General features: G+C 45.0%; 1 protein-coding gene and 1 pseudogene across 5 annotated transcripts in view; one reads left to right on the top strand and one right to left on the bottom strand.

The window, feature by feature from the left end:
- Positions 1-8,698: 8,698 nt before the first annotated feature.
- LOC143651762 (golgin subfamily A member 2 pseudogene) lies at positions 8,699-12,936 on the bottom strand (annotated as a pseudogene).
- Positions 12,937-23,024: 10,088 nt separating this feature from the next.
- The window catches only part of LOC143651758 (mitogen-activated protein kinase kinase kinase 9-like), a 43,752-nt gene continuing 39,997 nt past the window's right edge, over positions 23,025-26,779 (top strand). For 3 of the 5 annotated variants that reach the window (XR_013160199.1, XM_077122516.1, XM_077122517.1), the window contains exons 1-2: positions 23,026-23,135; positions 24,088-24,255. The gene's annotated coding sequence lies outside the window, so the exon portion shown is untranslated. Of the gene's footprint in view, positions 23,136-24,087; positions 24,256-26,779 lie in introns of all 5 variants that reach the window. The other 2 variants (XM_077122514.1, XR_013160200.1) reach the window with 2 other exon arrangements.

Below are 26,779 nucleotides of genomic sequence, written 5' to 3'. Positions count from 1 at the left end.
TATCACCACTATTATTCAACATTGTGTTGGAGGTTCTAGCCAGAGCAATTAGACAAGAAAAAGAAATACAAGGCATCAAAATTGGAAAGGAAGAAGTAAAACTATCACTGTTTGCAGACGATATGATACTATACGTCGAAAACCCGGAAAAATCCACAACAAAACTACTAGAGCTAATAAATGAGTACAGCAAAGTAGCAGGTTACAAGATCAACATTCAAAAATCTGTAGCATTTCTATACACTAGTAATGAACAAGCTGAGGGGAAAATCAAGAAGCGAATCCCATTTACAATTGCAACTAAAAGAATAAAATACCTAGGAATAAATTTAACTAAAGAGACAAAAAAACCTATATAAAGAAAACTACAAAAATCTGTTAAAAGAAATCACAGAAGACCTAAATAGATGGAAGGGCATACCATGTTCATGGATTGGAAGACTAAATATAGTTAAGATGTCAATCCTACCTAAATTGATTTACTGATTCAATGCAATACCAATCAAAATCCCAACAACTTATTTTTCAGAAATAGAAAAACCAATAAACAAATTTATCTGGAAGGGCAGGGTGTCCCGAATTGCTAAAAACATCTTGAGGAAAAAAAACGAAGCTGGACGTCTCACGCTGCCGGACTTTAAGGCATATTATGAAGCCACAGTGGTCAAAACAGCATGGTATTGGCATAAAGATAGATATATCGACCAATGGAATCGAATAGAGTGCTCAGATATAGACCCTCTCATCTATGGACATTTGATCTTTGATAAGGCAGTCAAGCCAACTCACCTGGGACAGAACAGTCTCTTCAATAAATGGTGCCTAGAGAACTGGATATCCATATGCAAAAGAATGAAAGAAGACCCATCTCTCACACCCTATACAAAAGTTAACTCAAAATGGATCAAAGATCTAAACATTAGGTCTAAGACCATAAAACAGAGGAAAATGTTGGGAGATATCTTATGGATCTTACAACTGGAGGCAGTTTTATGGACCTTAAACCTAAAGCAAGAACACTGAAGAAGGAAATAAATAAATGGGAGCTCCTCAAAATTAAACACTTTTGTGCATCAAAGAACTTCATCAAGAAAGTAGAAAGACAGCCTACACAATGGGAGACAATATTTCGAAATGATATATCAGATAAAGGTCTAGTATCCAGAATTTATAAAGAGATTGTTCATCTCAACAACAAAAAGACAGCCAACCCAATTACAAAATGGGAAAAAGACTTGAACAGACACTTATCAGAAGCGGAAATACAAATGGCCAAAAGGCACATGAAGAGATGCTCAATGTCCCTGGCCATTAGAGAAATGCAAATCAAAACCACAATGAGATATCATCTCACACCCACCAGAATGGCCATTATCAACAAAACAGAAAATGACAAGTGCTGGAGAGGATGTGGAGAAAGAGGCACACTTATCCACTGTTGGTGGGAATGTCAAATGGTGCAACCACTGTGGAAGGCAGTTTGGCGGTTCCTCAAAAAGCTGAATATAGAATTACCATACGACCCAGCAATACCATTGCTGGGAATCTACTCAAAGAACTTAAGGGCAAAGATACAAATGGACATTTGCACACCAATGTTTATAGCAGCGTTATTTACAATTGCAAAGAGATGGAAACAGCCAAAATCTCCATCAACAGAAGAGTGGCTAAACAAACTGTGGTATATACATACGATGGAATACTATGCAGCTATAAGACAGGATAAACTTATGAAGCATGTAATAACATGGATGGACCTAGAGAACATTATGCTGAGTGAGTCTAGCCAAAAACTAAAGGACAAATACTGTATGGTCCCACTGATGTGAACAGACATTTGAGAATAAATTTGGAATATGTCATTGGTAACAGAGTCCAGCAGGAGGTAGAAACAGGGTAAGATAATGGGCAATTGGAGTTGAAGGGATACAGACGGTGTAACAGGACTAGATACAAAAACTCAAAAATGGACAGCAGAATAATACCTAATTGCAAAGTAATCATGTTAAAACACTGAATGAAGCTGCATCTGAGCTATAGGTTTTTGTTTTGTTTTGTTTTGTTTTGATTTTACTATTATTACTTTTATTTTTTTCTCTATATTAACATTCTATATCTTTTTCGGTTATGTTGCTAGTTGTTCTAAACCGATGCAAATGTACTAAGAAATGATGATCATGCATCTATGTGATGATGTTAAGAATTAATGATTGCATGTGTAGAATGGTATGATCTCTAAATGTTGGGTTAATTTCTTTTTTTCCGTTAATTAAAAAAAAAAAAGAGAAGGGGTAATTGGAGCTGAAGGGATACAGAGTGTACAACGGAACTGGATATAAAAACTCAGAAATGGACAGCACAATACTACCTAATTGTAATGCAATTATGTTAAAACACTGAATGAAGCTGCATGTGAGGTATAGGTGTTTTTTTTTCTTTCTATTATTGTTTTAATTCTTATTCTGTTGTCTTTTTATTTCTTTTTCTAAATCGATGCAAATGTACTAAGAAATGATGAATATGCAACTATGTGATGTTATTAAGAATTACTGATTGTACATGTAGAATGGAATGATTTCTAATTGTTTTGTTAATTCTTTTTTTAATTAATAAAAAAATAAAATAAAAAAAAGATCGAGATTGTATAATCTAAGAATGCCTAAAGTGTATAATAGTGAAATGTACAATGTACAAATTTAAAAAATGTTTTTGCATGAGGAAGAACAAAGGAATGTCATTATTGCAGGGTGCTGAAAATAGATGGTAATTAATATTTTTAAATGTCACCTTATGTGTGAGACTAAAGCAAAAAATGTTTATTTGTTACAAAATTTATATTTTGACTAGAGCATTTCCTAATATAACTTATGTAGCTAGTTTGATTGAACGTCATAAGTACTTGGAATCTCAGGTAGGACATGAGATTTTGTTGGTGTGTCCAGAGTGATGCCCCAATGAATCCCAGAGTGATTTGATCAGTGAGTGGAAAAGTATTTGCAAGGCCCCTTCAGGGAATGGTGAGAGTAGGGAGAAATTCAACTTCCCCAAGTTGAATTCTTGATATTCTCACAAGCAGTGTGGACAACCAAAGCTATAGGTTGAGCCCCCAGTCTTGGGGTTTGTTCATATGAAACTTAACCCCACAAAGGATAGGTCAAGTCTACTTAAAATTTAGGCCTAAAAGTCACCCCCAAGAGAGCCTCTTTTGTTGCTCAGATATGGCCTCTCTCTCCAGCCAACATGACGAGCAGTCTCACCACCCTCCCCCTCTCTGCATGGGACATGACTCTCAGGGGTGTGGACCTTCCTGGCAATGTGGGACGGGGATCCTGGAATGAGCTGAGACTCAGCATCAAGGAACTGAGAAAAACCCTAGAATGAGCTGAGAATTAACATCAAGGGATTGAGAGAAGCTTCTCGACCAAAGGGGGAAGAGTGAAATGAGACTAAGTGTCAATGGCCCAGAGATTCCAAACAAAATCGAGAGGTTATTCTGGAGGTTATTCTTATGCATTAAGTAGATATCACCTTGTTATTCAAGATGTAATGGAGAGGCTGGAGGGAACTGCCTGAAAATGTAGAGCTGTGTTCCAGTAGCCATGTTTCTCGAGGATGATTGAATAATGATATAGCTTTCACAAGAGACTCTGTGAATGTGAAAACTTTGTGTCTGATGCTCCTTTTATCTACTATATCAACAGAAGAGTAGAACATATAGAATATAAATAAATAATGGGGGAACAAATGTTAAAATAAATTTAGTTTGAAACGCTAGTGTTAAATGAAAGCGAGGGTTAAGGGGTATGGTATGTATAATCTTTTTTTTCTGTGTTATCTTTTTATTTCTTTTTCTGTTGTCTTTTTATTTCTTTTTCTAAATCGATGCAAATGTTCTAAGAAATGATGAATACGCAACTATGTGATGATATTAAGAATTACTGATTGTATCTGTAGAATGGAATGATAGCTTAATGTTTTGTTTGTTGTTAATTTTTTTATTTAATAAAAAAATGCTAAAAAAAAAGTGTAATGGAGGGAACTGCCTGAAAACGTAGAGCTGTGTTCCAGTAGCCATGTTTCTTGAAGATGATTGTATATTGATATAGCTGCCACAATGTGACTGTGTGATTGTGAAAACCTTGTGTCTGATGCTCCTTTTATCTACCTTGTGGAGAAATGAGTAAAACATATGGATTAAAAATAAATAATAGGGGAACAAATGTTAAAATAATTTAGTAGATTGAAATGCTAGTGATCAGTGAAAGGGAGGAAGAGGGGGTATGGTATGTATGAACTTTTTTTCTGTTTTTTTAAATTTCTTTTTCTGAATTGATGCAAATGTTCTAAGAAATGATCATGATGATAAACATACAACTATGCAATGATATTGTGAGTTACTGATTATATAACAAGAATAGAATGATCATATGGTAAGAATGTTTACATTTGTATGTGGTTATGTATCATAAATTTTAAAAATTACATTAGATTATTTCCATGGCACACCCAAGTATGACCTTTTGCTTAGATGGAACTGGGAACAAGGAGCAGCAGACACCAGCCACGTGCCTTCCCAATTGTTCCGGATGGCAGCAGCCTGTCTTGATTGAAGGTAACTTCTTGTTGGTGCCTCAGTTTGGACAGTTTTTTGGCACTAGAACTGTAAACTGGTAACTCATTAAATTTCCTTTTAAAAAGACATTTCATTTCTGGTATATTTCATTCCAGCAGCTGAACAAACTAATACAGAGGGTGAGGATGGACCCCTGAGAGGGCCAATACAGGCCCCAGAAGTGGGAGTTCTGTGGTCTCAGGAATGGGAGTGGGGCATGTGGTGAATGTAAATAGTGATATGGCAGAGGGGCACCATGGAAGGTGGTGGAGGGGTCCCTCTGGGGTGTAGCTCTCAGGGTAGGGCTCTGTTGCCAGGAAGAAGGCTTGTTGTGAGGCTAAAATCCTATCATTGAAGCTGAGGTCTTAGTATAACTGAGAAATTTAGAATTTACTAATGATTATTACAGAATCATAATATCAATGCTTTTTTCTTTCTATGTTGCAGACCAGGCAGAAGTTAATACCTGGAGTTACTGACACTCAGCTGCTCTCTCCCTGGTTTATACACACTGTTGTGGTGGTTGTTGTGGCATAGTCTTGGCCCTCTTCATACTTACTGTTTTCACGATAACATCTCCATGCCCTCCTGTTTAAATCCATAAAACTCTCAACTCCTTTGACTTGGGCAGACAGATTTTGGGCCATCTGCCCTCCTGCTTCATGTGGACCATTAAACTCATTCTCCTCTGAAGCCCTGGTGTCATGGATTGGCTGTTATGTGCATCAGGCAGAGAACCGACCACGTTTGTCTGGTATCATTTTGGTGACCCCGATGGGACAGAGATTCCTAAGAAGTCCACCTGCCCGAGGTAATGGGTCCCAGCTGATGAGTAAGTGCAGTCATCTTGTGGCCACTTGACTCATTTAGTCTAGAGGCTTGGTGACCAGGTTTTTCTCTGTTCTGCTGGCACTCCAGACCCTTGCACCTTCAAAGGCTGCAGAGAGAGAAACACTTTCCAGCTGCAAGTTTGGACATCTGACTGGGTGAGAGGGTCCTCAAGGCATGAGTGGATCAGGAAAGTAGTCCAGAGGTGAAGCCCCCTGGGCCTGGGCTTGGGGCCCTGGGTCTCACTTCCAGAATGATCCTTCTTACTCTGACCTCTACAGCTTTCTGTTTTCTGGGTGCCATGCTGTACAGGGTTCAAGGCCCTGCCATGGGTGTGTGTGCTGAGGATACTATAGGAAAATAAGTCATTCCCCATTTGATTGTTATTCACTGACTGGTTGAGTGGGGCATCAAGGTAAATGTGGATTGGTATTTAATGAAATTAAGTACTTAATGAAACTTAATTTGTATTTAATGTAATTAAGTGTTGATGCCTGTTTAACTGTTAATTGATGTGGTGGTTTAGTCATTAATTGGCATCTAAGTCTTACTTAAATAGATAAGTGTCTGTTTGAATCATTAGTTGGCTTGTTGTATTGTTCAAATGTTCCTGGCTGGTTATTGATTACTGAAATTCTTTAGAGTAGGAGAGCCTAATTTTGGTAGCATTCCTAAATGTTCTATTTCTAAATGGGCTTTATTTTGAAAAGTTGGAAAGACTTCAGTTATGAGCCTATGACAAAACAACAACAACAAAAAAGGTTTAATACTGTAACATTATCTGGTCTCAGTATGATTTAGAATCAGGAGAGAAATGGCCTGGTTACTATAAAAAAGGGAGGGACACATAGAACCTGTAGATACATTGAGAAACTTACAAACTTAAGGTCTTGATTAACAAACCTGAGGAACAGAGGTCCTGCTCTGAAAAGGATTTTTTTTTTTTTTTGCTTAGTTTCTACTGCTTAACAGCTCATTAGGTAGAATTGCAAAGCTTCTCAGGCTCCCACTGCCACACGCAAGGGCCAAATTAAGCTGGTCTGAGAGACAAAGAGGCTTATCAGGTGAAGAAGTTAATTCCCTCGAGGCTATGCCTTCCCCAGGAGAGCAGTGCAACAGGACTGATTGTAAAAATTGAGAAATGGATAACTCGGTGCTACCTGATCGTGGGCCAATAACGTCAGTATGCAGAATGAAGCTGAATGTGAGAATGATAGAGGGAGGAGGGCTGGGGGCACCTATGAAACCAGAAGGAAAGGCAGATGATAAACACAGATGGTTTAATTTAGGAATGCCTAGAGTGGACAATGACAGCGACTAAGTGTACAAATTAAAAAATGCTTTTGCATGAGTTAAATAAAAAGGAAGTTGTTCCACTGGACCCGATGATTAGAAATGGTAGGCACAGAGGAAATGCTGTGGAGTAGGCATGTTTGTTCTGAGAGAATTCCACAATTGCAATAATTTTTCCAGTACTGCTTTTGCAATGGTAACCACAGTAAACAAAAATCATTGTTAAAATACAAATACCCTTGACATTGGGGGAATTAAATAAGATCTAATTTTCAAACTTCTGTTAAGAAAGAGAAAAATTGTCTTTGAGGCCTCTGGAAAGTTTTCCTGGATTTATGCTTGGGATAAATAAAACAATTGTATATTTTCCAGAGTTTGATGCTTTTGAAGTTGTTCAAAATTTTAAGATATTATGAAAAAAAAAGGTTTTTAAAATTTCCCATAGAAAAAGAAGTATTATATCTATTAGATGTTGAAGATGGTACAAAATGTAATTTTCTGTATAATGAAAGTATTATTTTGATGAACTTTTTAAAAAAATAATTGCATTTTATAGGATGTCTAAAGACAGTACTGAAGAACTTTTTGGTAACTTCAGGTATGTGGGTATGTAAAGTATTCAGCATGTGCTTTGCTAAAGAAAGTGGTGGAGCTTTGACTTGAGAAGGTGGAGGACAAACCATGGGTGAGCATGGAAAGTTGAGGAAGTTTGTTGAAGTGAATTTTGTTTGTGGTGGTCAATGCTGACTAGAAGTTGAAAAGCTTGTCTAAGGGAGTGTGGTTTCATAAATGCCTGGTGTGGTAGTTAGATTTAGTTGTCAATTTGGCCAGATGAAGTTACCTAGTTCTGTTGCTGTGGACATGAGTCAATGGTATGTGAACCTCATCTGTTGCTCATTACATCTGCAGTCAGCTAAGGGGCGTGCCTGCTGTAATGAATGATGTTTGATTTAATTGGCTGGTGTTTAAATGAGAGAGCTCAATGTAGCACAGCCCAAACACCTCAGCATTCCTCATCTCAGCACTCGCAGCTGAGCCCAGGCCTTTGGAGATACAGAAAGAAATCACCACACAGAAAGTTTTTGGAACCCAGAGGCCTGTAGAGAAGGCCAGCAGCCGTCACCCTGTGTCTTCCCATATAACAAGGAACCTCAGTTGAACATTAGCTGCCTTTCCTCTGAAGAACTAATGAAATAAGTCCTCTTTTATAAAAGGCCAATCCATCTCTGGTGTGTTGTATTGCAGCAGCTAGCAAACTAGCACACCTGGTTTCAATATGTTAGACAAGACCTGAATCAATAAGGAAAATTGTAGAAGGTATTTGAAAGGGAATTCTGTTTGTTGTAGTCCATGCTAACCAAAAAACTGAGAGTCTTGTTTCAATATTCTGCAAGAGATTTTTGCATCCAACTGTATGTTCATAAAACTTGGAGTTCAGTTTTCCCTGTTAAAACAATGCAGATGAGTGGTCTGATCTTAATGAAAGATTTTAGAAAACTTTTCTTAACCAAAAGAAAAGTACCTTGAGTACTCTGACCAGAAGATAAAAGATCTGTGCCATATCAGAATAAAATTCCTTGTTGAGGTTTAGGTTGACCTCATCATCCATTAATTTAGAAGACTTTTTGTGGTCACTTTGGTTAAATAAGGAACCAACTATTGTGTCACAAAAACCTATTTTCCTATTTAACATAGTGTTCAAACTTGACAACTTTTGACATTTTTTGCCCTCCCCCAATCAAACCCTATAGGCTACCTTTTATTTAAAACTGCTGCAAAGGATTTGTTCCTTTTGCTTTTTTTAAACTGGAACACCAGTATTTATGTCAGCATTATTCACAATAGCCAAAAAAGTGGAGCACAAATGTCCATCCACAAGTGAATGGATCGATAAAATGAGTACATGCACACAACAGAATGTCATTTAGGCCATGAGAAAAGATGAAATTATGACATGTGCTACAACATGGAAAAATCTTGAAATATCATGTTCAGTGTGACAAGGAAGACACACAAGGACAAAAATGTGATAATTATAAGTGTTTACTAGAAATGGTAAATTCACAGAGATAACAGATTCCAGATTACTGGGGGAGGGTGTGATGGTGGGATGGGGAAGGGAGCATATTTGCAAAATTCTTTTAAAAATTAGGTTAATAAATCCATTACATGTTCACTTAATATTTCTTTGTTGGCAGAACCTATTTATTCAGAATTAAAAGCAAAATAAAAATAAAAATAATCACTATCACTAGGGTTAAACACCCTATGCCCCTCTTTCTTCTGTACTTTACCAGGTATCAGTAAATAGAGTTGCTATTCTCACTTGGGTGCAGACCCTATTCCCACCTCCTTCCTCGGTGCTTTTCCATATATCAATAAAGAAGTTTCCATATATCAATTAAGAAGTTTCCCCACATATCAATAAAGCACCACACTCCATTAGCCAGCCCCAGTCTCCGCTATTAAACAGGGTGCTGTCCTGCCTTCAAGATATACAAAATGTCACACAGTTACAGTCTTTACACTCTGAGGGGACATCGGTCTTGCAATCAGCCCATGCCCTTGCCTAAATAAATGTGTAAATACTGCCCAAAAGGGAAGCTGAAGAAAATGGCACCAGTGTCCCCACCAGTGCCTCTAAGAGGGGGTATCTGAGCCCCTGAGGATAAAGAATGGATTCACCCCTCTAAATAGGGGATGGATGAGTCCCTTGTTCGAAGGTGACAGATTGGTAGTTGTGGGCATGAGAGTTTATGAGCTGAAGACTTCCATTTATTCCAAAAAGGCAAAATTATTACTCTCATTTTGTGGTGGAAGCCTACAGCTCATCCTCATTAATTCTTGAATTGCACGTCAATAATTCTTCTACCTGGAGATTCAAAGGCCTGACGTCATCAAGCAGGTTTCTACAAGAAAATGTCCTGCCTTCTTTATATATACATTCTAAAAGTTTTTTTTAATTTTTAAAACTTAAAAAATTTTTTTTCTTTTTTTAATTTTAATTTTATTAGAACTAAATATTCATAGCCCAGAAATTAAAACATAGTCTTATCCTGGTCAAGGGAGCAAGGGATCTAAGAGGCTGAAGGAGAGCCCCTCAGTGGCCCCACTTTGCTACTCTAGAGATAAAAGATGGTAGGAAAGGGGGTCAGGAAATGGGGTGGGGAAGGAGTGGTAGGGATAAAGTGGGGGCCATAGACAGGCTTAGATGACCAGAACCTTCGTTTCTTCATACTTCTCAGCCTGGTAGAAGAAGGGGATGCAGGGATTATCGCCCAGGCCATGGTCACCCTGAGGGTATTGAGACTCACATAGCAGTTGCATTTTCTGCTGGGCAGTGGGAGTCTCGGGAACAGTTTGGCCTTGGAGGGCCTCTCCCTTCACAGATCCCACATCATTTGCCAGGTTCCCCTTGGGAAGGTCCTGTCCGTTGTCGGTTCCAAGCTTCTGGGGGGCTGGGGATGCTGTTGTGTCCTGACCAGCAGGGCTCTGGGCAGCTGCCAGAAACATGCCATGCTGTCCTTTGCGCTCCCCAACAAGTGTTTTGTTGAGCTCCTGCATCTCGAGCAGTTGCACTGTCATGTCTTCCTTGTCATTTGCTAAGCAGCTAATGTCCTCTTTTACATGGTGATATACCTTCTTTACTGCCCTCTGATTTTGGTAGAGAGCAATGCACTCACCAATTGTGTGTATCTCTCCAGATAGCTGCAGGCAGTGATGCTCCAGCTCTTCCATCCGATCCTTCAAATCTAGTTGATCTTGCATAATTTCAGCAAAGCAGTGCTGCAGCTTCTTCATAGCCCCTTGCAGAGCCTGACTAATGTCCCCTGATACACTTTCCCCACCGGTCCCCGTGGAAGGGGACGCCTCTGGCTCACACTGAGATGAGGTCACCTGACAAGCCAGGTGCTGGCAGCATCGCTTTTGCTCCTTCAGCTGCCTGCGCAGACGTGCCTCCTCTTCTTTAGCACTAGCTAGGGCCAACTTTAAAGGTGCCACGATGGCCTCTCAACTGTCTAGGTCTTCAGGGATGCTCAGCTGTGGATGCTGCTCGTCTTCGTCTGCTTGCTCACTCTCTACGGCATTTACTTCCCCAGGCAGGGTCATGAGGCCCAACTGGGTCTGCAGTTGTTGGTTCTGTTGGTTGGCAGCTTCCGGGCGCTCCTGAGTCCCCTGCAGTTCCTGGCGCATCATCTCAGCCATAGCCTGGCTCTGAGCTTCCTCGTGCTGCAGCTTTTCCACTCGCTGGGTCTGCAGCACTAACTGCTTTTGCAGCATCTCCTCCTCGGTGGCTAGCTGCTGATAGGCAGCCACGAGCTGCTGACAGGCAACTATATACTGCTGCAGGTGGCTCAGGTACTGGTCACGCTGCTCTTGCAAAGCCTGAGCCTCTTTGCTCTTGAATTCCATCGTCTCTTTGAGTTCTGCCAGGTTTTCCTGCAGCTCTCCCAGCTTCTTGGCCAGCTCTTTCTTAACATACCGTTCTGAATGCAGGGCACTGGTCACCTCCATATTTTCATTGCTCAGCCTGATAAAGCCATTCTGTAGTTCTCCCATCTGCTCCTTGAGCTCACGGTTTTGGGACAGAGCACGGCTGATGGTGACGCGGTCGCTCTCCACGGTCTCCAGAATGTGTTTGCGATCTGCCGCCTGCTCTTCCCAGAGCTCAGCTTCCCGCTCCAGCTGCAGCAGCCTCACCTCCTGCTCCTGATTCAGACGACTTAGGCCCTCATTGTCCTTCACCTGGGCCTGCAGCTGCCCTGCTAGGTGCTCTAGTTTCTTCTGCAGCTCGTTGGCCTCGGCTTGCAGCCGCTGCTCCATCTCGGAGGGCCTGGCTGGGGGCTTCTGGGGTGGGGTTGCCCGCTCCTCCAGGGTCTGCCGTAGCTGCTGGTTGTCGTTGAGACCTCCAGGTTGCAGTGGTGGCGGTTTTGCAAGTTCTCTCATCTGCAGCTTCTTGTGCAGCTCGTCCATCCCTCGCTGCATGGCTGACTTTTCCATGAGCAGAACCCGAAGTTTCTCTTCTAACTCTGAGTTACATTGCTTCAGGGCCTCATTGCTTTTGCTTTGTGTGCAGAGCTCTACTTTCAGGTTCTCATGTTCTTCGGTTAGCTCTTGGTTGGCCTTGTCCACCTGCTTCTGCTGAGCGGAGACATGGCTCAGTGTCTGCTCCAGCTCACTTACGCGTCACCTTGAAGACTGCAAGTGATTTACAAGATCCTCTGCCTCTCCTGCTTTCTGTCTGAGAGCCTGTTGAGTGTGCATAAGGGCTGTGTGTAACTCAGACTTCTCAGACACTAGAATCCCAATTATCTGAGTGTGTTCTTGCAGCTGTTGTCTTAGAGCTCCTTGCTCCTTCATTAACTGTTTTTCAAACTCTTGTTTGACTATCTCCAGTTGATTCAAAGCATCTTGTTTTTCTTTGTTCAACTCTTGTGTCTCCTTTGTGAGTTGATTGTGTGTAGGACTGCTGGAATCCAGGCCTAGTGATAGGTCTTGGTATCGGCTCTCTAGATCCTTCATGTCATTTGAGAATGTCTGGTCCTTCCCACTGATGTTGGATGAGGACTCAGGCAGGAGCCCGTGAAGGGGTCATGAAACCTGTTGCAGGCTGTCGGTAGATGACATGGTCTTGCTTTCCTTTGAGGGAAGAGGACTACTTTCGGCATCATAGTTCTCAGGTGATGCCATGCCACTAGTACATGGAGAACTAGCACAGGCGGGATGGGCACTGCCAGGAGGGGTGGTGTCATCGGCAGGTGAAGCAGGGGTGGCGCGGTCTTTGGGCGCATCCTCAGGCGAGTGGCCACCAGATGTTGGTGTTTCAGGGCCAACTTTGGTCGTTTTTTCTTCTTCGCTCTTGGTGGAATGGGGAGATTGTTCCTCAGCTGAAATTCACGTAACATTTTTCTGGCCCTAGCCAAACTCTGCTGTCGGGCTTCTTCCGACATCTCGGGAAGGGGAATCGCGTGGAACTTTTTCCCGAGCGCAGCCAATTTCTGCCGTCGGGCTTCTGCCGACATCTCGGACAGGGGAAAGGGTCGTGGGAGCGCCATCATCTAATCCAGCAACCACTGTGAACTTGCATCCACTAGCTACCGCAGCGATGTGGGACTGAGCCAGGGAAGGGAGGGACCAGGGAGTTGCTAGGCAGCATGGAATGTGGGCGTGGCCTCATTCTCCCAGCCTATTGGGCGATGAGAAGATTGCTAGGGAAAGGGGGTGGGGCCAGACCACTGTGGGCGGGGCCTGGAGGGTGAGCTCATAATGAAGGCCACCTGCAGAGTCATCTCCACCCACTCTGGGGGGAGGGGCGGGCCGTTGTCTCTGCCCATCTCTGAGGGTTGGGGCCAATAACTGTCACCTCCTACCCCAGGGGCAGGGCACAGTCGCTCCCTCCTCCCACTCCCAGGTGGGCTTGCAGTTCCCATCTTGGCGGCTTTTCATTTCCCACGCAGGGTGTCCATTACTCCACAACCCTGAGGCCCTTCTCCACCTCTCGCCCTGGACCTTCCTTCACCTCAGCCCTTCCTGAGATGGGGACCACGTCCTGGGCTCTGGAGGTAGGCGGGGAGTGAGAAAGGGGAAGGCCCAACCCTGCAGTGTCCTTCTCCTTTGTCCCCATTGGGTCCAGCCTTTCCCACCCATCCACAGCCCCTCTCCACCATCCCCCATACTTGCCCTTCCCGTCGGAGCCCCTTCCTTGGGGGTTCACACTGGCCCTCATCTCGGGAGTGCATCACCACCCCTTCCGGCTGCATCCAGTGCCTGCCGCATCATCTCCCCACCATCCCAGAGCATTCTTTCCCCAGCACAGACTCGAGGCCTCACTAGCTGTTCTAGTTTGCTAGGGGCCAGAATGCAACATGCCAGAATCAGAATGGCTTTTAAACAGAGAATTTAATAAGTTGCTAGTTTACAGTGTTAAGGCTGAGAAAATGTCCCAGTTAAAGCAAGTCTATAGAAATGTCCAATCTAAGGCATCCAGGGAAAGATTCCTTGGTTCAAGAAAGATGATGAAGTTTAAAAAGTTTCTCTCTCAAGTGAGAAGGCACATGGTGAATACAGTCAGGATTCCTCGCTGATCTGGGAGGGCACATGGCGAAGATGGTGTCATCTGCTAGCTTCTTCTTCTGGCTTCCTATTTCTTGAAGCTCCCCAGAAAGCATTTTCCTTCATCTCCAAACATCGCTGGCTGGTGGACTCTGCTTCTTGTGACTGTGTCATTCTGCTCTGCTCTCTCTGAATTTCCTTCATTCTCCAAATGTTTCTTCTTTTATAGGACTTCAGAAACTAATCAAGACCCACCCAAATGGGTCTTGTTACAGTCCCAATCATACAGCACAGAATAGGGATTAGAAGAAATGGCTGCCTTTACAAAATGGGATTAGGATTAAAACATAGTTTTGGAGGTACATACATCATTTCAAACCAGCACATTCCACCTTCTGGTCCCTAAAATAGACATGTTTTTCCCATATACAAAATACATTCATTCCATCAGAATATCAGAAAACTTTAATGTATTTCAGAAACAATCAAATGCAATACAAGACTAAAACCAGTACATAATCTCATTAAAGTTATATACATGCATGGTCTGTACTCAGGCAAATTCTCTACTGTCTCTGGACCTTTGAAAACTCAGAACAATTATTTGCTGCCATACAAAGGAGAAACAGTCATAGGATAAATATCCCATTTCCACAGGGAAGAAAGAACACAGGGGTCACCAGACCCATACAATTCTGAAAAGCCACAGGTAAAATCCATTAGATTTCAAAATCTGAGAGTCAAACCAGCACACCTGGTCTCGCCACACATACAGTTGGAAAGGCTGGATACCATGTGGAATTGGTGAACTTTTCATAATCCAATGCATTGAAACCTATTTGTTGACCTAGTACTTTGAATTGATACTTCACTCACGTGTCTTTTTTGTAACGCTAGTCATTTGAAAAATAGTAGTTAACAAGTTATAGAGATGCTCAAAATACTGACACAATTATACAATATTTCTTACTGTCCTAGTTTGCTAGCTGCCAGAATGCAATATACCAGATGCGGAACACCTTTTAAAAAGGGGAATTTAATACATTGTAAGTTTACAATTCTAAGGCCGAGAAAATGTCCCAATTAAAACAGGTCTATAGAAATGTACAATCTAAGGCATCCAGGAAAAGATACCTTGGTTCAAGAAGGCCGAGGAAGTTCAACGTTTCTCTCTCAGCTGGAAGGGGACAGGGTGAATATGACAGCATCTGCTGGCTTTCTCGTGGCTCTACAAAAGGGACTCTCTCCAAAATGTGTCCTCTTTTAAAGGATTCTAATAAGCAACTCCACCTCCAATGGGTGGAGACACACCTCTGTGGAAATCATCTAATCAAAAATTACATCCAAAATTGGGTAGGTCACATCTCCATGGGAACAGTGAAAATGCTCCCACCCAGCAATATTGAATGAGGATTGAAGGACATGGCTTTTCTGGGGCCCACCACAGATTCAAACCAACACACTGACTATCAATCTATCAAGCTTATGTTGGCAGACGCAGGTTTTACAAATCCCAATATTTTCACAAAAGTTGACCTTCATCACCGGAAAATACTTTTGTCCTTCATGTAACATGCTCATTTCATTCATTTTGGAGTAAATATCTGCCAAGTACCCAAGCCTGAGCAGCCATTGTTTTAGCAGCCAGTTGATCTTCAAATAGAAGTAGTTCTGTGAGAAAGGTGGCTATTCAGACTGCAATCCAAGCCATCATAAAGTGCTTTTCCTCAAGACAACCATTCTACTTTGATATGCAGCAGAAACGGCTAGCATAGTACTGCACGGGTACTGTGCAGTTTCAGTGTTAGATTACACTATATTCCTTTTAAGGATGGCACAAACTTATGACACTGAGTTTTTGGCAGTTGTTTGAAAAAAAATACGTTAACACAAAGGTCAACATGCAAAATCATTGTTAGCATTCAGCCAATAAGGCAGCCTTATGGTGACTTCTCCGTAAGTGCCCGCCCCACCTCACATACTGCAGGTGCATAGTCTCAAAGTAGGAACCATTCCTCTAACAGGCATCTTCGATAAGTTGTTTTTGTCATTTGTGACTCCCAAGCTATTCAACCTTAGCTTTCAGTTTTTAACTTCATTACATTTTCTATTCAAATCTCTCAGATTCTGTTCATTCATACACAGTATAAAATCCATACCTGGAGACCCAGAGCCTGCAACTGCAGCACCCGGCTGGACACTGCCACACCCCCGGAGTGAGCCTGGCCCTCCAACTCTCCCATGACCCACTCCATGCCCACCAACTGATAGCCTGGATGAGACTGACCTTTCCTGACCACAGGTCCAGGGCCAGGTCCCCGCCCCCACCTGGCCCTGCCTCGATTTCCTGTTAGCAGGCTGGTTGCTGTGGCTGCCCCAGTGAGATCCCTGATGGTGAGAAAGGGGCTTGCCTCCCAGGGGGACTGTGAGCAGTGCCCCCGTTTGTGCTTCTCCCGGCCAGTGCCACCCACCTCCTCCCAGCTCTGACCCCCAAACCTGGTTTAGTTATTTAGGCAGAAGCTCTGTAGGACCCACCAAGTGGCAAAAACAAACATTGGACTACCGAGTGACTGCAGGAAGGAATGAAGTTGTGAGTCATTGTTCTAGTTTGCTAGCTGCCCAAATGCAATATACCAGAAACAGAATGGCTTTTAAAAGGGGAATTTAATGAGTTGCTAGTTTACAGTTTTAAGGCTGAGAAAATGTCCTGATGAAAACAAGTCTATAGAATGTCCAATCAAAGGCATCCAGGTAAAGATACCTCAGTTCAAGAAGGCCAATGAAGTTCACGGTTTCTTTCTCAAGTGGAAGGGCACATGGTGAACATGGCGTCATCTGCTAACTTTCTCTCCTGGCTTCTGGTTTCATGAAGTATCCCAGGAGGCATTTTCCTTCTTCATCTCCAAAGGTCACTGGCTGGTGAACTCTGCTTCTTGTGGCTATGTCATTCTGCTTTTCTCTCTCTGAATCTCTATTCTCCAAAATGTTTCCTCTTTTATAGGACTCCAGTAAACCAATCAAGACCCACCCAAATGGGTGGAGACATGTTGCCACCTAATCCAATTTAACAAGCACTCTTGACTAAATCACATCATCCAGGAAGATGATCTGATTACAGTTTCAAACATTCAGTATTGAATAGGGATTATTCTACCTTTATGAAATGGGATTTTGATTAAAACATGGCTTTTCTAGGGGGCATACATCCTTTCAAACCAGCACAGTCATGCAACTAGGGGAAGGAAACTTCAGGACTGTATGTTTATTGAAATGTTAGAAAGAAAGACAAATGTTATCATACATCACTCATGTGGACTAACCATAATATACAAACTTGGTGAACTGAAGTGGAGAACTTGGATTATCACGTTGGGGCCTATGTAAAGAGTCCTAGATTGTAAGCTCTTACAGCATCACATCTAGTCAGAAGGGATAGCTGTTGTCTCTAAATTCTTAGATACTGAGGTGTTTGTATATAACCTGGTCATTCCAGAAACGTTGGGTATTTATGTGACACCTGAGACTCAGAGTTAGAGCTCTGAAGCTAGGAAAGCCAGCATTACCCCATACAGGAACTGTTTACAAAGTTGCAAAAGGGATCAGACTTCATCTAGAGATATGAATGAAGCTGATCTGGATAGGACTAAGGGGAATCAGAATGCAGGGGAAAGGATCATGTCACCCATAGTTTAAAACTTCAACTTCTATGTGAGAGGAAAGGGAAAGATGTTTAGTTGGTGCAAAATTTTTATTTTGAGGGGTGCATGGGTAGTCCAGAGATAGAATGCTCGCTTTTCATATGGGAGACCCAGATTTGATTCCTGGATCATGCACCCCAAAATAAAAAAAATTTCCATTGTATTTTCTGCAGTGCATTACCTAATTTAACTTGTAGTTCAGTTTAGTAGAATACCATAAGTTCATGGAATCTTGAATAGGGTGTGAGATGTCATTGGTTTGTCCAGGTTAGTGTGATACCCCAATTTATCCCACAGTAATTTCAGCAGTGAAAAAAGTAGTATTTGCAAAGTCCCCTTCAGGAAATGTGGAAAAAGGGGAAAATTCAAATTTACCATTTGGCGAATTCCCGATAGTTTTGCAAGCAGTAGGAACAACCATATCAATAGGCTGAGCCCTTAATCTTGGGGTTCATCCCTATGAAGCTTAGTCCTGCAAAGGATAGGCTGAGCCTACTGATATTTATGACTAAGATCCACCCCCCAGATTTTTGTTTGTTTTGTTTGTTGCTCAGATGTGGCCTCTCTCTCTAAGCTGATGTGGCAAGTGAACCCATTTCCCTAGCCCTCTACGTGGGACATGATTCCTAAGGGTATGAATCTCCCTGGCAATGTGGGACAAAAGTCCTGGGATGAGATGGGACCTGGCATCAAGGGATTGAGAAACCCTTCTCAACCAAAAGGGGGAAGAGAGAAGTGGGAGAAACTAAAGTGTCAGTGTCTGAGAGATTTCAAACAGAGTCGAGAGGTTATCCTGGAGTTTATTCTTGTGCATTATATAGATATTCCTTTTAGTTCATGTCGTATTGGAGTGGATGGAGGAAAGTAGCTGAAACTGTGGAGCTGTGTCCCAGTAACCACGATTCTTGAAGAAGATTGTATAAAGATATAACGTTTACAATGTGATGGTGTGATTGTGAAAGCCTTGTGTCTGATGCTCCTTTATCCAGGGTATGGACAGATGAGTAAAAAATATGGATGGCAAATAAAGAAATAATAGGGTGGATAAGGGGTAAAACAAATTGGGTAGATGAAAATACTAGTATTCAATGAGAGGAATGGGTAAGTGGTTTTGGGTTTTTTCTTTTTTCTTTTTATTTTTCTGGAGTGATGCAAATGTTCTAAAAATGATCATGGTGATGAATACACAACTATATGATGAAAATGTGAACCACTGATTGTACACCAAATCTTGCATGTGAAGATTTCTCAAAAAAAATATTAAAAAACAAACCTTGAAATGTTCAAAACTCAGAAAAACTCCAGGAAGGCTGTCATGGTCAGGTTCATGTGTCAACTTGGCCAGGTGGTGGTACCTGTTTGTGTGGCTGGGCAAGTGCTGGCCTGTCTGTTGTGATGAGGACATTTCATAGAATTAAATAATGATCATGTCACTGTATCCACAGCTGATTCCATTTGTAACCAGCCAGGGGGAGTGTCTTCTGCAATGAGTGATTCTTAATCCAACCACTGGAAGCCCATTAAGGAGGATTCAGAAGAGACAGGCTCTTTTCCTGCTTCAGCCCCTGAGCCTCTTCTGTGGAGTTCGTCCAGACCCCCATTGGAGCCATCAGCTTCACAGCCTGCCCTGCAGATTGCGGAGTCTATGTTCCCACGGCTAAATGAGTCACTTTTATTAATTTTATTTTTACAAATGTTTCCTGTTGATTGTGTTTCTCTGGAGAACCCTAACTAATACACAGTCCCAAATTCTCGTGGAGAATTAGAGGCTGCTCCCCGTGGAGAAGAGCTGCAACTTGACACCCAGCACCCCACGTCCACGTGCCCAGCACCCCACGCCCTCATGCCAGCAGCCCATGCCCTCATGCCAGCTCCCGTGCCCATGCACCCTGCACCCCATGTCTACGTGCCCAGCAACCTGTGTCCTTGAGCCCACCAGCCCACACCCTTGCACCCAGCACCCTGTGTGCACATGTCGAGCACCCCGTGTGTCCACGCGCCCTCGCCTGTCTGACCGGCAGGTGGATTCTGCTGCTGAACTTACCCTAGCCTGTGGCCCGCCACAGCCAAGGAGGAGGCTCAGGCACTGCCCGAGCTGGGGACGGGCTGGAGGTGGCTGGTGCCCCCCACCACAACTCCCCAGGGCCTTGCCATTCTTCTTGTGACTCAGGATGCAAACTGTGAAGTGCCAAGCCAGGGTCCCCAAGGGCCACGTGAGAACCCCCTCGCCCGAGCAGCAGCAGTGTGCCCCTAAGACTCCCAGCTCCCCCGTGCAGCCCGGGACTCATCACCAGCCCCCCAGGGACACCCCCCAGGTCCACCGGGGACTCCTGGGCCCCGAGCGGTCAGCACGAGGACAGGCTGGGAGAGCCGACGCCGGAGCCTCTTCGCCGGAGGACCCCCAGCCCCTCAGGTCTCCTCAGCTTTGGACTCTCTTCGCCCAGCTCCCGTCAGCGCCGGGGACCGCCAGGGACCGGCCACGAGCCTCGTCTGCATGGGGCCGTCAGCTCCAGTGGGGTCCGCGGGCAGCACGTCCCCGGAGCAGCCGCCGGGTGCCCAGTGCCCCCAACGCGGGCCCCAGGGCCGTCACCCCCGCAGCTCGGCCCTGCGTCTCGGGACTTTGAGGTCAGCGTGCGGGCGAGGGTCAGCCGCCCCCAAGTCAGCCTCCGCGGGGCCAGGCCGGGCGTGCTCCGGAGAGGCAGGCGGCCGAGCCCAGGGGCCCACGGGTGCTGGACGGGGCAGCGGAGGAAAGCCAGGCCCCAGGCAGGTGCCACGCAGGCGACAGGATGGGCCAGGGAGTGCTGTGCTTGTCATGTCCCCAAGCCTGTAGGGGCAAAGGATCCACCAGGGTGGAGCAAGCTCTGATCTCTAGAATGTCCACCAATTTTGCATCTGGATGGTCTGCAATTTTCCTTTTTGGATTATTTTCTATTTTCCAGTCAAGGTTATGCTAGTCTCAGAAAGTGAATGGGAACTTTTTCTTTTCATCAGAACAGCTTATATTGCATGAGAATTGCTTATTCCCTAAATGTTTGAAAGGATAACCCATGGAACCCTTATTTAGAGGCAATTCTCAGGTAATACCAAAAACAAACAAACAAACAAAAAACTCTAGTTATTGGCCTGTTTAGTCTTGCTAGTTCTTCTTGAGTCAATTTTATTAATTGATATATATATATATTTAAAGTGTTTTTATTGGGATTTTTGTTTTTTTAACGCCATGTCTGTTATATTCTACTCTTGCATTGTTATACTTTCTTTCATTTTCTTGATTCCATTTGCCATGAGTTTCTTTACTGATTACCATTTCTTTTCCCCAAAGACAAGCAGTTGGATTTATTGATCAATTTTGACTTTTTTTGCTTTCAGGATGATCAGCTGTTTCCCCAGGTGTGTTTTGTATGTCATGTACTTTGACCAAAGCGGGATAGTTAATTCATGGATTTTCATTCTGATTTAATGACAAATTTACATCCACCAGCCTGCCTCTGGAGCAGTTCTGGACACATCCTGGAAGCTTTACCGTGTATAATGTTCATTTTTGTTATTTCCTGAACACCTGTGAGCACAGCAGTGACAGCCTCTTGGGCCCAGTGGCTGTTTCATGGGCTGTGGGCTGAGAGCCTCCCTATGAGTGGCACGGGCGGGTAGCTCAGCAGGGCAGAGGGAGGCCCTGACAGTGCCTGCCCATCTTGCCTGTCACTTGTCCTGCCTGTCACCTGTCCTGTCTGTCCTGCCCTTCACCCACCCTGCTGATAACCTGTCATGTGTGCCATCACCTGTCTTACCCATCACCCTGTCCTGCCTGTCATGCGTCCTGTCCATGCTCCTGTCCTGCCCATCACCTATGTTGCCCATCACCTGTCCTGTCACCTATCCCGTCCATGGGCACATCCTGCCTGTCACCACTGTTGCCTATCACTTGTCCAGCCCACCACCTGTCCTGCATGTTCCTCATCCTGACCATCCACCCGTCCACCTATGGCCTTGCCTGGGTCTGGAACGAGCCACTAGACCTCTCTGGCCTCTGCCTCCCGTCTGAGGGCGCCTCACTCCCCATTGTCGGGGTCAGTGTGAGCGAGCGGCCCCACTCAGCGTGCCAGGCCCCTGACGGGTGGTGACCATGCTGCCCTGACTTATTTCTGGTTTATCTCATTCACATAGAGAAAGCGTGTTCGCTACAAGAACCACTTTTTGGAATTATTGCGGCTTTATTAAGGCCTAGTACATGAACAATTTTGATGAAGATTTAATGTATGCTTGCAAGAAAGTGTATTCTATACATGATACAGTATCTTCCAAGCCATCTCCTTCAAACCTGGTGTTAAATCTGTTCTACATCCTTCATCCCATCATGAAATTCCCCTCAGCAGTCCAAAAGGTGTTTTATTTTCATATTTTTTTATTTCATTTTTCAAAACCTGCAGCACTGGACTTTTATCCCTCTCCGTGAAGCCAGGTTCTTTCTTCCCTGGCGCCGTGCCCCTGTCCACGGCAGCCCCTCCTCGTTCATGGTTCCTGCTCCTTATTTTCTTCTGACCCTGTGGATTTCGTCGGGTCCCCAGGTGTCTTCTCGGAGTCTAACCACTGGAGCGGGCCACGGTTTTCCTGGTGAGGGACCCTCCTTCGCATCCCGCGGGCACGTGTGTGCAGGTGTGTGCGCGGGGTGTGCACAGCGTCTCTGGGCTCCCACCCACCCGCCGCGTCCCGCCGTTGGCGCCCCTCGCAGGCCGCGCGCTGAACCGGGCCCGGCCGGGTCCCCCGGGCGGGGCGGCCGAATGAATAACGGCGAGCGGACCCCAGGGGATCGCGACCGCGCCGGCGCGGGGGCAGCGGGCGCGGAGGCTAAGCCGCAGGGCCTCGCTTCCACCTCGCCTATTTCTGCGCCGATCGCCGGGCCGTGCAACTGCGCGGTTGCTGGAACGCTGCAAGGCCCCACAAGCCCGCTCCGTGGCCCCTTCCCCACCCGCGTCCGGCGGAGAGGGACTCGCGCCGGGCGGAAAAAGTGGCCCGGGGGGGTCAGGGACTGGCGCCAGAGCCGCAGTGCAGCCCGCGGGTCTCAGGTATCTGCTGCACGCGGCCCCTTTAAGGGGAGTCTACGGAGTCCGGCAGTGACGTCAGGGAGGCGCTGGGGGCGGGCCTCTGCGGCGCGCGCCAGGAGGCGGGGCGGGGCGGGGCGCGCGGGGCGGCTCGGCCTGACTGACAGGCGCTCGGCCCAAGACGACCCCGCCCGGCAGGTCTGGGCGTCCGGACCCGAGAGCGCAACGCCCCGCGGCCCCGCCCCGCTTCGCCCGCCCCGACAGCCCGGACTGTGAGGGGCGGGACTCGCCTTCGGCTAGAGGCGGCGGCGGTGGTTGCGGGAACTTTCGGTGCCGGCGCCTAACTGCTGCGCGGGTTGCGCTGAGGGCCGGCGGCAGCGCGGAGCGCGCGGGGTGGCGACAGCGCCCCAGGAGCGAGCGAGTCCGCGCCGCTGGCCGGGCCCGGCCCTCCGCCCCCGACCCTGCACCCCGGGGCCGTTCCCTGGCGCGGCTGAGGCCCCGCGGCCGCCGCTGAGACCGATCGGGCCGGGCCGAGGAGACCTGGACGGACGGTGGCCGCCCCGGAGCCGCGGTCCTGCCGGGCGCCGCCACCGTGGGCTGCGACCCCTCCAGGTGAGTGTCCGCCGCGTGGGCCGGGGGCGGGGGGCGCGGGCTCCGGACCCCGATCTCCCACCCCGAGTCCCGACCCGGAGGGCTGCTGCCCTGCCCCGAACGTGGTCCCCTGTCAGCCCCGGCCCGGAACCCGTGGCCCCGGATCCTGAACACCGGTCCTGATTCCGGCCCTAGAACTGGAACCGAACTCGGTGTGGGCCCCTGAACCCTGGGCCGGTATTTTCAGCCCTGACTCCCCAGTTCCTGCCCCACATCCTAGTCCTGGCCTCAGAGCCCCGAATCCCGACCTAAGCAACCACCCCTGGTCTCTGACCCTTGACGACAGCTCCTGACCCCTGAGTCTTGGCTCAGTCTGGGTCTTGAACCCCAAGTCTGGTGCCCTGGATTCCAAACCCCAGCCCAGGACCTTGGTCTGACCCTTGGCTCCCGACCCCACATGCTGACCCCTGACCTCTGATCCCTGCCTCCTCCTGGCCTTGGAGCCCCTCTTGCCCAGCTGGCTGCCCAGCCTCCCAGACTGAGCAGTGCCCCAGGGGGAGGGCGCTGCTGGGCCTCGTCAGGCCCGTCCTGGCTGCCACGGGGCAGGGACAGTCGGTGTCTAGAAGCCCATTTCCGCAGGACCCTGGCAGGGGCGTCCTCACTTCACCCTTCCCACTTCCGGCAGTAGCTGCAGTGTCCCGTGGGGTCAGCTGGTCCTCCTGCTTGCTCTGCTACGGACGCAGGTTGTATTCTAAACAGTGTCCTGATTTCAGGGATGAAGCCTTAGCACCATATTGAACTCAGGGATGGAAAGTATAAACATGTTTTAGGTTCAGACACTTAGATCCTCGTGGCTTATCATGGGAGGTGTGGGTGGCTGCAGGCGGAGCTGCAGTGGGGGCAGCAGGCCTGGGTGGAGAGCTGGCCAGGTTGGTAGAGTCAGGACTTCTGTTTCGCCTCCTTGCATCCTTAGGAGTCCTTTTCAGGTGGTTTGGCAGTGCGCCTGCCTGGCAGTGAGGACAGAGAAGGCTCCCCGTAGCTCTGCTGGCCATCGTGGCTCCCTGTACTAATCGTGTGGCCACCTCTACTTCACGTAAGGATGGCAGGAAGGCCTTCCGATGCCATGTGAAGTGTTTGTCTGGTGAGTGCTTGATTTTAATTACTCATTACTTATCTTCTTAAATTTTTCCAGCTTAAGATCTTGTCATTTTAATAACAGTTTTCATATGAAAAGTGAGACTTTATGTGTTTAGCTTACAGTTGTGCTTGGCATCTTAAGGGGGAAGGTCGCAGGCTTTCTCTTTTTTTTTTTTTTGACTTTTTAAAATTTTTTATTAATTTAAAAGAAGGTATTACAAAAAAGAAATATTCTTAACATATACTCATTCCGTTCTACATATATAATCAGTAATTCACAATGCCATCACATAGTTGCATATTCATCATCATGATCATTTCTTCGAACATTTGCATCAATTCAGAAAAAGAAATAAAAAGACAACAGAAAAGTAAAACAAAAACAGAAAAAAAAATTATATATACTACACCCCTTACCGCTCTGTTTCATTGATCACTAGCATTTCAAACTAAATTTATTTTAACATTTGTTCCCCCATTATTTATTTATTTATTTTATTTTTGACTGCCAAAAAATCTAGTTTTATTTATTTTTTATTTTTGTTTTACTTTCACTTCCTATGATTTTTTTAAATTAATTAAAAAAATGTTATAAGAAAGAAATGGAAACATTCTTAACATATGCTCATTCCATTCTACATATAATCAGTAATTCACAATATCATCACATAGTTGCATATTCATCATCATGATCATTTCTTAGAACATTTACATCAGTTCAGAAATAGAAATAAAAAGACAACAGAAAAATAAAATGAAAACAGAAAGAAATTATACATACCATACCCCTTACCCCTCCCTTTCATTGATCACTAGCATTTCAAACTAAATTTATTTTAACAGTTGTTCCCCCATTATTTTATTTTTATTCCATATGTTCTACTCGTCTGTTGACAAGGTAGGTAAAAGGAGCCTCAGACACAGAGTTTTCACAATCACACAGTCACATTGTGAAAGCTATATCATTATACAATCATCATCAAGAAACATGGCTACTGGAACACAGCTCTACATTTTCAGGCAGTTCCCTCCAGCCTCTCCATTACATGTTGGAAAACAAGGTGATATCTACTTAATGCATAAGAATAACCTCCAGGATAACCTCTCCACTTTGTTTGGAATCTCTCAGCCATTGACACTTTGTCTCATTTCACTCTTCCCGCTTTTGGTCTAGGTTTTCTCAATCCCTTGATGCTGGGTCTCAGCTCATTCTAGAGTTTTTCTCAATCCCTTGATGCTGAGTCTCAGCTCATTCTAGGATTTCTGTCCCACATTGCCAGGAAGGTCCACACCCCTGGGAGTCATGTCCCACGCAGACAGGGAGGGTGGTGAGTTTGCTTGTTGTGTTGGCTGGAGAGAGGGGCCACTTCTGAGCAACACAGGAGGTTCTCCTGGGGGTGACTCTTAGGCTTAATTTTAAGTAGGCTTGACCTATCCTTTATGGGGTTAAGTTTCATATGAACAAACCTCAAGACTGGTGGCTCAGCCTATAGCCTTGGTTGTCCACACTGCTTGTGAGAATATCAAGAATTCAACTTGCGGAGGTTGAAATTTCCCCTGTTCTCACCAGACCCTGAAGGGGACTTTGCAAATACTTTCCCACTCACTGATCAAATCACTCTGGGATTCATCGGGGCTTCACTGTGTACAAACCCACAAAATCTCATGTCCTAGCCGGGGTTCCATCTACTTATATTTTTCAACCAACTATCTACATAAGTTATATTAAGAGATACACTAGTCAAAATATAAATTTTGTACCAAATAAACATTATTTGCTTTAGTCTCACACATAAGTTGAAATTTTAAAATGTTAATTACCATCTAGTTTCAGCACCCTGCAGTAATGACTTTCCTTTGCTCTTCCTCATGCAGAAACGTTTTTTAAATTTATGCATTTAGTCACTATCCTTATACACTCTAGGCATTCCTAGATTATACCATCTCAGTCTTTATCATCTATCTTTCTTTGTGATTTCATTTATGTCCCCAGCCCTCCTCCCTCTATCATTCTCACATTCAACTTCATTCAGTGTTTTAACTTAATTGTACAATAGTTAGGTAGTATTGTGCTGTCCATTTTTGAGTTTTTACATTCAGTCCTGTTGCACAATCTGATCCCTTCAGCTCCAATTTCCCAATATCTTACCCTATTTCTACCTCCTGATGGTCTCTGTTACAAACCAAATATTCCAAGTTTATTCACTAATGTCAGTTCATATCAGTGAGACCATACAGTATTTGTCCTTTTGTTTTTGGCTAATCTCACTCAGCATAATGTCTTTAAGGTCCATCCATGTTGTTACATAATTCATAACTTTATTCTGTCTTACAGCTGCATAGTATTCCATCGTATGTATATGCCACAGTTTGTTTAGCCACCCTTTTGTTGATGGACATTTTGACTGTTTTCCATCTCTTGGTAATTGTAAATAACACTGCTATAAACATTGGTGTGCAAATGTCCGTTTGTGTCCTTGCCCTCATGTCCTTTGAGTAGAGACAGCATATAGATGGGTCCTGTTTTT

This window comes from Tamandua tetradactyla, chromosome 12 (genome assembly GCF_023851605.1).
Source record: "Tamandua tetradactyla isolate mTamTet1 chromosome 12, mTamTet1.pri, whole genome shotgun sequence".
NCBI lineage: Eukaryota > Metazoa > Chordata > Mammalia > Pilosa > Myrmecophagidae > Tamandua > Tamandua tetradactyla.
This window is presented reverse-complemented; position numbering and strand designations above follow the sequence as displayed.